Source organism: Lactuca sativa, chromosome 2, assembly GCF_002870075.4.
Source record: "Lactuca sativa cultivar Salinas chromosome 2, Lsat_Salinas_v11, whole genome shotgun sequence".
NCBI lineage: Eukaryota > Viridiplantae > Streptophyta > Magnoliopsida > Asterales > Asteraceae > Lactuca > Lactuca sativa.
Window position 1 is genome coordinate 6,342,795 of NC_056624.2, and position 12,509 is coordinate 6,355,303.

Sequence of the window (12,509 nt, forward strand, 5' to 3'; positions counted from 1 at the left end):
CATCCAGAATTTCTCTCGAATAGCTAAGCCTCTTACCACCCTGACACAAAAGGGTGTAACCTTTAGCTGGGGAGAAAAGCAAGAAACAACGTTCCAAACAATGAAACGAGCTTTATGCAGCGTACCGATCTTGTCTCTACCTGAAGGGACTGATGACTTTGTAGTGTACTGTGATGCTTCTAATCAAGGGCTTGGGTGTGTTCTTATGCAAAGAGGAAAGGTTGTATCTGTTGGGTTTTGAGCAATCTAACACTTCCTAAGTGTGCATGCAACCCTAATAAACTTGGGATCTATGTTTGTCTAAATACATGCAAAATAATAATTTTCCAAGGTTTATAACCTATCTAACATGGAATGGGGAACATTTCAACATAGAAGAGTTAGAAGAGATTACATACCTTTTTGATGAGTTTGGTTCTAAGGAGTTTGAGGGCCAAGCACCAATAGTGTGAATGCCTCAAATGGAATCACAAAACACCACAAACTCTTGGAAAACTTTGAGAGAGAATACACACTTGTATTTTCGGCCACAGACAAGCACACACACACTAGTTCACTAGTTTCACTAGGCCACATTTCATGCTCCATAAGCATGCTTATATAGTGTGCATGGTTCGGGTGAAACCGTAATAACCCATGACCTTTCCTTTTCCAAGGATCCATGGGTTAAAAGCTCCATGGATCATCCATGGACTTCCATATTAGCTTAGCCCATTAATAAATGAGTATTAGCCCACACTATATAAAATATAATAGCCCACAATTAATTAGTCTTCCTTTTAATCTCTAAATTAATTCATAATTAATTTAAGACTAAGACTAATTAAATAACATGAATTCATATTAATATATTATAACTTATAATATATTAATAATCATATGTGTATAACTCTCATAAAATTATCCATAAATAGTTTGGATGAGATGCAACCCAAATGGACCATGCCGGGTCGGGTCAAGTATATACCAAATAAGTTATGGACTTAGACACCTTATCCAACATACTCCCACTTAGATAAGTCTAATAACTATATTTGCGTATGTTACTTCAGGAACCAAACAGCAATCGTAGCTCTCGAAAACTCCGTTGAACTATGAAGACTTTGTTGAACTATGAAGCGCCATTTTAGATAAGTGATCATATAATCCTCTGTCCTCATGATATCAGCCGGACAAATACATGGAACAACGTCGTACTTATTGTCCAGCAGTTTGTTTCCCAATTTCCGATTTGTTTGACAAAGAACTTAATCGAACACATCTATTTAGTTCTGACCGGCCGGTACATAGGTCACAACAAAATCATCGAGGGGCCCAGATATCGCTTCTATTTCTAGAAGGAACATATAAACTTCGACTCATATACTTGTTCTACTACTTGTTGAATTGTACACAAAGGCACGTTTTATAACATCAAGTTACTGATGCGTTTACGTGCAATCAATGCACAACCAACTCATAGGTAACAACTCATATCTCTAGGTTTGAAGATTTATATGATATTACCGTCTCACGATCACTCGAGATAAATTCCATTAAGTGATACAAGTGAGCGTGGGTTTATTCCAATACTCATAACTTATGAGCACTCATGAATGTTGTAGCAACCATTGCTATGACTAAACCCATTTAGCCATCTACAAACCCGATTCATGACAGTCTTGATTCATACATACTTCCAACATATGAACGACTGTGGAGCGTTTAAATAACTTAGTCATTCGAAAAGAATAACCTAGCTATTTTGGAAGTCAAAACATGCAAAGTGAAACATAATAATAATCGAATCCAATATGGTCTCAGAACCCTTTTGAATATAAATAAAACCCCCTTTTATTTATCACCATATTGATTACACATTATTCAATGTTTCAAATAATCAACTTAAGACTTGAATAAAAAACAACAGTCGTCCCATGCTCCTAGCATGTACACTTTGTTTTCTAAACAATAGTTATGACATACCCCAAGTATGCACACTATGTTTGTCTATGATCCTTACATTGTGATGTAGATCAATTGAACATGATTCCATTGATACTCATTTCACAATCCCAAATCCTTATTGTAAATGTGAGAATCCCCGATTCCTATCATTTACCAAAAAACTGTTAGATTTTAAACTTTTATGCAAGGTTCCTCTTGTAATGATTATTCACAAAGTCACCAAAACCCTATCACCAGTCATTACAGAGTATTCCAAAGAAGGTCAACTTCTATGGAACGGAAGTCTCATATTCAAAGTACATTGCTTTGAACATCCTTCTTGCATTAAGGTTTTCTAATCTTACATAGATTGAATAACTTCCACCTATGGAGACATTTCCATAGCCCATTTTGACTATCACTTCCGAACAAGAGTTACTTCTTTTCAGAGCATGTCAATATGGTCCTTTCCGACAACTTACATTATACTTCCAACTTTCCCTGAGCAACCAATTTTTGGAGAACCTCAGATTTGTCCTCGACAATTGCTTATCACTTTAGTCATATCCAGTTCTAGACTTTTCCCTTCTAAATGCCCTAAGCATTTGGAAAATTTAGAAAAGATGAATATTATAGCACATGCAATCGATCCTATATCCGATGCATATGGGACACGATTCATGATGTTTGACATAAAGACATGATACTAGACCAGTATTTTGCTACAATATTTTTTCTTTGCCATGTTTTCAAAATTTAACTATGAAGAGGGATGTCGTTGTCATAATTGAATTTTGAAAACGCAATATATATAGAATTTCTTCAAGTCGAACCATTCAAACATAAAATTCATATATATGTCCTTAACTAAAGATGATTAAAATCTCAATCTAAGCTTCTAGAATTGAAATGAAGTATAATTTCCTCTCCCTTAATTATAGCAAAACAACTTTTCAACCCCTGAAACTTCACGAATTGAAACTTTTGTTTTCTATAATTAACATTGCTAAGTTGCAACACTAAACGTAATAATCATGCTCCCACTAACATGATGATTATCAGCATAACACTTATGCTCCCACTAGCTCTGACATATTTCCAGAAATCTGCTGGACTTCTGAAATTTAGATTCATACACCCTTTCTTAGATAGCTCACATGTGTGTCTAAACAATTTCTAGAACTATGAAAAGGGATGTCGTAATCATAGTCTCAATTGCTTAGGCATTTGCCATTTCTCACAAGTCCATGTTAGTGTGCCGGTTAACCACACGCGCTCCACTAACGACTTTTGAAAATGCAAATAACACAATTGCTATCTACTTAAAATCTACTTAGTGAAAGCGTTTCCTCACCATCATTTTCATGAATCAGAGGGAAACCTTATGACACTTAGATTTTATAGTGTATGAGTTCCTATCCATGTGAATTTGTCAAAACCATAATCATAAGATTAGGTTAGTGACAAATTCAGCCTTACATGGACTAAACTTGTTCAATCTTAGTTTCTTATCACCTTGGTAGCACAAGGCCCACCAATGCTTCCAAGTTGAACTCTGATAACTCACATGCAAATTCAACTTATTTGAAGTAGGTACAGAAATAAGAATTATGTCAACACGATAGGTTGCAAACCTTAAGTCGTGTGCTAGTGATAAATTACAGGTTTTACTCTTGATTAAATCTTGAAACTCTTTCAGGATCTTTAAGGCTCCCACTGTCCCCTTGACATATAAGTTTCCCCAGTCAAGAACCATTCCTTGACAAAACAAATATTCAAGGGATAGTGCGGATTCTTATCAATACTAACACTTCACACAATTGGTCTTAGTTGGTCTTTGTCTCATCCAAGACATCACAACTTACCAATCTCAAATGTACAAGAGTAGAAAACATTTTACTCTTACATTTGACTAGTGTTAATAAATCTTCCTTTATGTCACTCAAAGTTACAATCTTGGTGTATGACTCTAAGAATTGTTTTGGAACGAAGTATGACTCATCTTCTTGATTTTAACCAATCCAACAATTCATGACCTCTCTTCTTAGCCATAACAATGCACTAAGACGTCCTTAGAGTATGAATTTGTGATATGGTTTCATAATCATTAAGATGATCATGAAATACGATACTAAAGTACTCTCCTATCCTTTCAGATTTGAGAAACATTTATCTTTCTGCCTAATTTGATTATTCTCATTTGTTTTGTCAACCTTTCCAATGTTACAGAATTACACTTAACCTCATAAGTATAATCATATTTACTAATCTTTAGTAAATCATGACAAATCAATCTTTGTGGTGGACCTTGACCAGCGCACACCCAGTGTACCTAATTCCTTAGTCCTTCAATTGACTCACATATACATGTGATCAAAGAATTAGTCTTAATTTTCAAAGATGAATATTCTCATCCATCATACAATACAACTTGTATGATTCCAAGTTTCTGTCCAATTGAAACTTGGGTGATGAAAAACTTTCTTTATTTGGTAAATTCAGACACTACCACAAATGAAGGAATCAAATCCACTTTCCAATATTTGCTATTACTGGAAACATATAAGCAACAATTTTCCACAGATGCAACTGTAAGGATATTTTTAAAACAAATAAAATTAAAACCCTTTTTTTTCTTTTATTTTAAAACTTTGCGGAAAAACTTATCCTTACTATTCACATGAAAACCTTGTTGTTATCTATTCATAAGTAATATATTATAACTCTTAAGCAACATCTCAAAATTCTGATTACCCATGCGATTGAAACCCACCTTCACAATCAGAATCAACATATACTTACTTTAAGCTTCCTATCTTTTCTTTGATTCTTAAAACATCAGCATGTGACCCATTCACATTATGTAATAAGAATCTCCAAACAGGAAATTAATAGAGTCAGACAGTGGACTTTACCCGAAGTAGAGTCAAACCTCTTGACTTGATCAACCTTATGACCTTTCAGGTGAATATGGCAGCTTCGCAACCAATGCCCCTTCCTTTGGCAAAAAACACATGGACCCTTTGGTAATGGCACATGAGACTATCTTAGAATTTTCATTTCTCTTTACTATTTGGTCAACCGAGTTGACTATAGCCGATCCCTTTCCATTGGGAAGAGAAATCTTTTTCTAGATATCCAATGCTACCATTGTAAATGTCCATTTAAGACTTCAGAAGTTGTTCTTTTAATCAAATTTGCTTTACTGGTGTTCCAAATCATTGTTGATTCCACAACACCAAGCAAATAGATAACATCATTAAGGGTCATGTCATAGTCTGTCTCATAGTAGTCCCAAAGAGACTCACTATGTTACTAAGAAAGTGATTGAGCATCCAACTTTCACGAGACTCTGACACCCAACTCTCCCGGCTTGTCAATATGTGACTTTATCTCCAAGATGTGAGCACACATAGACTATGCTTGCCAATAGAGATTGAGTGACTTTAAACTTTTCAAGAACTTGTGGGTGAGGGAGAATAATTGGAGGAGGTGGAGGAAGTGAAGCATGATGTTGAGGGACATCATCTTCAAGAGATTTGGGAAGATCATAGTTGTCTGAACCAGACATCTATAATGGGAGAAAATCAAGTTAGTTGATTCAAAGTCCTTAATATAACACCCAATATGAAATATTAAGGCTAGGACCCAACACAATATTTTATAACTTGGAAGAGGGATGCCGTAATCCAAGCTATAAAATATTTGAAGGTAGGCGAATGACGATTCACCAATTTCTACCATGAAAAACGAAATAATTTATTAGGTTTTAATTGGATTTGAAATTCCTAGATCTTTTGAGATTCATTGAACTTTTCAATGGCATGTTTCAATATCGAGTGTGCCCTCTCAAATTTTGTGACTGGGATGCCGAGGATCACAAAACAAGGTGTGAATAACCATACCAATTCACTTGGTACCCTTAATATTATCACCTAATCAATGTGCCGGTTAACCACACACGCTCCATTGATCTATGACAAACATTAAGTCACCCTTCGTGATCCTTAATAGTCCAAGTTAGTGTGTCGGTTAACCACACACGCTCCACCAACGACTTGGTAAGGTACACAGTGTGAATTCCATGGGCTAGCACCAAATTCACATTTTTCCTAAAGTAACTAAGATTGGGAATTAAATAAAAAAAATATTTAGTTACTTTATAATAATCATTATACTTTTAATGAGAATTTAAAGTCATTGTCCTACCCATTCGGCTAACGACCCTCCACCAGTCAAGCAAGCGGTGGGTGAGAGTATACACCCATTAAGTCGCCATTTTATAGGCAACAACCTTATACCCACCTTATAGACCGACTTCGTGAATGAGGCCTACTAACGGTAAAACGACTTGTTCTTATACATATATATATATATATATATATATATATATATATATATATATATATATAATAATTAACCATTAATGTTATAAATAGTATAAGTGTTGAATTTTAACTCTTAAAATTCTAAGTGTTGGAATTAAAGTTTATTAAAGTGTGTGAAACTTTACATATTCCAAAACTTGAGGGCAAGTTTTGTAACTATGCAAAACTCTTCATTTCATAACTTATGAATTAAAGGTTCATAAAAATGAAGACTCTTCATTTTCATGTAACTTATGTGTTTTAAGTGTGTGTTAAATAAAGGTGACCTTTGGAAATTCATAACATGAGGACAAATTATGGACTCCATTAAAACACATAAATGATCAAGAATTAATTCTAAACAATTCAGCAAATAATTCCTAAATTCATAAGAACATGAACATGATCTTCAAATTTTCAAGAATCATATGAACACATAAAATCATGGAATTTTGATATATGCTATTGTAAATGGATTAGAACAACCATTACACCAACTAAAATAAGTTTTATAACACCAAAACAGTTTAGGGTAATGTTTCTAGTCCATTTCCAGCAACAAAAGTCGAAAATATGCACTCTCTCGATCCTACTCGTCGAGTGCATGAACCTACTCGACGAGTAGGTTGAAGTTTGCCTTGGACTCGTTGAGTCCCCCCCATGGACTCGGCGAGTCCATCATGCAGACAACAACGATTTCGACTTTTTTCACTATTTTGCATCAAGTATCAAACAATCAAGCCTGGTCTCTAATACCACTGTTGGGTTTTGAGCAATCTAACACTTCCTAAGTGTGCATGCAACCCTTATATACCTTGGATCTATGTTTGTCTAAATACATGCAAAATAATAATTTTCCAAGGTTTATAACCTATCTAACATGGAATGGGGAACATTTCAACATAGAAGAGTTAGAAGAGATTACATACCTTTTTGATGAGTTTGGTTCTAAGGAGTTTGAGGGCCAAGCACCAATAGTGTGAATGCCTCAAATGGAATCACAAAACACCACAAACTCTTGGAAAACTTTGAGAGAGAATACACACTTGTATTTTCGGCCACACACAAGCACACACACTAGTTCACTAGTTTCACTAGGCCACATTTCATGCTCCATAAGCATGCTTATATAGTGTGCATGGTTAGGGTGAAACCCTAATAACCCATGACCTTTCCATTTCCAAGGATCCATGGGTTAAAAGCTCCATGGATCATCCATGGACTTCCATATTAGCTTAGCCCATTAATAAATGAGTATTAGCCCACACTATATAAAATATAATAGCCCACAATTAATTAGTCTTCCTTTTAATCTCTAAATTAATTCATAATTAATTTAAGACTAAGACTAATTAAATAACATGACATCATATTAATATATTATAACTTATAATATATTAATAATCATATGTGTATAACTCTCATAAAATTATCCATAAATAGTTTGGATGAGATGCAACCCAAATGGACCATGCCGGGTCGGGTCAAGTATATACCAAATAAGTTATGGACTTAGACACCTTATCCAATAATATCCTACACCTCAAGACAGCTTAAGATGCATGCGGTTAACTGTACAACACATGGCCTTCAGCTAGGAGTAGTGGTGTTTGCTCTGAAGATCTTGAGACATTACTTATATGGCACGAAATGCAAAATATTAATGGACCATAAAAGTCTCCAGCATATCTTCGATCAGAAAGAGCTGAACATGAGACAACAACATTGGGTGGAGCTACTAAACGATTATGAATGTGAAATTATTTATCACCCTGGTAAAGCAAACATAGTAACTGATGCCCTTAGCAGAAAAGAATACTCGGGATGCTGGGTAAAGTCGTTGACCATGACAATCCATTCACATCTGTCCACACAGATCAAAGAAACTTAACTAGAAGCCTTGAAACCCGAAAACATGGCAGGTGAAACCCTTAGAGGAATGGATAAGAAATTTGAAGTCAGGGATGATGGGGTCTATTATTTCATGAACCGGATCTGGACAACAAAGTTCGGTGGTTACAGAGACGTGGTTATGAATGAAGCACACAAAACCCGATACTCCATTCATCCAGGTTTAGAAAAGATGTATCTGGACCTCAAGAAACTATATTGGTGGCCTAACATGAAGGTCGAATTCGCTACCTTTGGGGGCAAGTGCCTTACTTGTGCTAAAGTCAAGGTAGAGTACCAGAAACCTTCAGGTTTATTGCAACAACCTGAAATCCCTGAATGGAAGTGGGAGCAGATTACAATGGATTTCATAACTAAGTTACCCAAGACATTGGGTGGTTATGATACTATTTGGGTAATCGTCGATAGATTAACCAAGTCCGCACACTTCTTACCAATCAAAGAGACAAAAGATGGAGAAGCTAACAAGAGCTTATCTCAAGGAAATATTTAGACTACATGGTGTGCCAATATCTATTATTTCGGACCGAGATAGTAGATTCACTTCTCGTTTCGGGTAGTCTTTACAAAAATCTTTAGGAACTAGGCTGGACATGAGTACAACCTACCATCCACAAACCAATGGACAAAGTGAGAGGACGATTAAAAGATTAGAAGACATGTTGCGAGCTTGCGTGATAGACTTTGGAAAGGCATGGGATACTCACTTACCCCTTGCCGAAATCTCTTATAACAACAGTTATCATACTAGCATAAAGGCTGCTCCATTCGAAGCCCTCTATGGCCGCAAGTGCGGATCCCCTTTGTGTTGGCTGAAGTGGGTGACACGCAACTAGCTAGAGGTCAAACTCCTGACAGTGCTCTCATTGGTCCAAAAATTATTCGAGAAAAATCATACAAATTCAGGTGCAACTTAAAGCTTCCAGGGATAGACAAAAAAGCTACGCTGAAAAAAGGAGAAAACCCTTGGAATTCCATGTTGGTGACCGCGTCTTGTTAAAGGTCTTACTCTGGAAGGGCATGATACCATTTGGAAAGCGTGACAACTTGAATCCGAGGTACATAGGACCATTCGAGATTCTTTCTAGAATCGGTCCTGTAGCTTACAAACTTCGACTACCCCAAGAACTAAGTAACATTCATCCTACCTTCCACGTTTCGAACTTGAAAAACTGTCTATCCGATGAGACTCTTGTGACCCCACTCGAGGAAATTGAGTTAAAGAGAGCCTTAACTTTGTGGAAGAAACCATAGAGATTTTAGACAGGGAAGTTAAGAAAACCAAACAAAGTCGTATCCCGATAGTGAAGGTTCGCTGGAATGCAAAACGGGGACCTGAATTCACTTGGGAGCGGGAGGATCAAATGCAACAGAAATATCCACATCTTTTCCCTAGTTTATTTGTAATGCTAATTTCGGGATGAAATTCTCTCTAACGGGGGGATAATGTAACAAATCATTATTTCAAACCTATGTAATAGTATAGGTCAATTTGTAGTTCTTTTTAAAATAATAAAGAGAAATTTTAGCATACTGTGTACATTTAAATAATTGAACCTCAAAAATAAAGTATTAAACAATCTTGATTGGGATGAACAAAGTGATAGAGATTGTAACAAGGTTTCCAAAAATACAAAGAACACAAAAATCCGAGTTATAATGAAGAAGTTATGACCAATCGAAAATCCACGACAAAACCGCCAAAACACTATTCAGTGTAAAAAGTGAGTTTTCAATGAAAGGCTTTTTAGCCTTAACATTCTAAATGAAAGTTGTAGAATATGCTAAACCGAGAACTTTCATAAAAAGAACGTCAATATCTAACTTCGTATGAGGAAGTTATGATTTTTCTAAGTTTCAGTATAGTAGTATACAACTAAAAACTCGAAATAAAGATCGAGTGATTTTTAGCCAACACAACTTAAACAAGAATTGAAGGTATCGTTAATAGTAGTACAATGGTAAAAAGACAGACAAAAATAGACGTCGGATGAAGAAGTTATGAATTTTTAACGGATTTTACTATCCCGGTCTATTAAAAATAATAATATTAAAAATAAAGTCAAAACTAGCCGACGAATTCTAAAGCCTCCCCCTCGCCATATGTCCGACGAATTCTAAAAATAAAGTTATGATCCGACGCGCCTCGCCATATTTCCGAAGTAAAGCCTCCCCCTCGCCACCTATCCGAGACACGCATCTCCTTCTCCTTGCTTCGGATCCGAGGCTTCGGCCTATATAAGGCATGCGAGACCCTCCGGATTTAAACACATTTTCACCCCAAATTTCACACACTCTTATATCTTTAACTCCCACAACCTCACCTACAACCCCTAAAGCCCCAATATTAAATCTAAAACCCTTAGCAAGCCTTGAAGCCCCAAGATTCCCGAGAAAACAACTTTCTCCATTCAAAACTCTGTCCAAATAAAGCCGGTTTTTTACCAAATAAACTCCTTTCCAAAAAACAAAACGCTATCCAAATCACCACTTATCAAGTGAGTTCATACCCCCATACTTTCATAATTTTTACAGTTTTAAGGGGGGGGGGGGGGAATACAAATCTAACACGAGAACTTTGTGTTACAAACAAATGATTTCAAATCATGATAAGATGACATTAAGGTATCAAAAATACTCAAAATATTAAACTCGCTTATAAACTTATATTTTCCCCCCAAATTCATATATATATATATATATATATATATATATATATATATATATATATATATATATATATATATATATATATATATATATATATATATATATATATATATATATAAGATTTAAAAGGCTTAGGACAGATAACTCATTTTGGGTCCTTTTCCTTGTTGCGATGCGGGCTTATAGTACCAGTTATTTGTCTGAATGTCATTTAAATTTTACTTATATATAATTGTATATGTATATAAATATAAAAGTTATTTCATCAGTTTAAATACCCTTTGTAACATGCTGAGCAAGGGGTTACATGCAAAAATAGTTAAATACCAATTCAGAAAGTACATATAAATTACATTAGGTATAATTTATGATACATAGAACAATAATTCATGACTCAAGTATACTAGAATACACCGTTTTACAAGAAACAAAGGTTTGATTCAAAACAAATCAAGGGTTTAAAATTTTCAAATACATGTTAAGAATACTAATTCATGAATATACAATCAATCATTATTTCAGGATGATTGGGTTTCATAACTATTATACATGTAACGTTTATATGCTTTTTATGAGTCATTCAATTCAGGTTGTTTAATTCATTTTAACAACATAGTTAAAGTCTTGATATTATAACTAGAGTCTCCAATTAGGGGATCGAAACAAGTTGTGTGCAGATCTATATTTGGATTGACAACCCCGCACTCAGGCTGCTAGCTACAGTCAGGCATACACGTTGATGAGTGACAATTGTTATCAATAATTTAAACGCCTACAAAGCGTTTGTTTCAGGCCATCTAGTCTCAGTATGGTTATAATAACTCATTAAAAAGATATTAACAATACATTATGTAAAAACCCGATATTCCGACTCTATGTAATGACCTAAAAAGTCAAGTATTGTAACTACTTTTGATATAATGAAATTAACTTCGAAAAGTAAGATGTGAAAAAGTCTCTATAGGGATATCTATTATGCTAGATAATGTGTCAAGGTTTATAGAAATACTAAGAACACTAAAATCCAGGTTATAACGAAGAAGTTATGACCATTCGAAGATTTCCGACAAAACCGGCAACACCGATTAAACGAAAAACGCGAAGTTTCAAAACAATGGTTTTTAGCCTAAGGTATCTAAATGAAAGTTGTAGATATCATTAAACCGTGAGCGTACACAAAAAGAACGTCCAAATCTGACTTCGTATGAGGAAGTTGTGATTTTTCCAAAATTCGGATATAACAGTAGACAGCTAAAAACTCGAAATAGAGCTCGAGAGACTTTTGACCGAGACAACCTAAATGAGAATCGAAGGTCTCAACAATAGTAGCGCAATGGTGAAAAGTCTGACGAAAACGGACATCGGATGAAAAAGTTATGGATTTTTAACGGACTTTTCGTGTCCCGGCCCGTTAAAAATACATAATTAAAAATAAATTCAAAATTAGCTGACGAAGTCTAAACGAGAGTTGTAGAGCACATTTTCAGCTACACGGACACATAAAGAACGTCGAAAACAAAGCTTGTACGCGAAATTTATGTATTTTACAAGTTCGGGGTCCAAAATCAGAGGTTGTCAGGTTTGCCACGACGTGGCACAGTTTGCCGCGACCCGACAAGTGACTGAGGGCGTCCA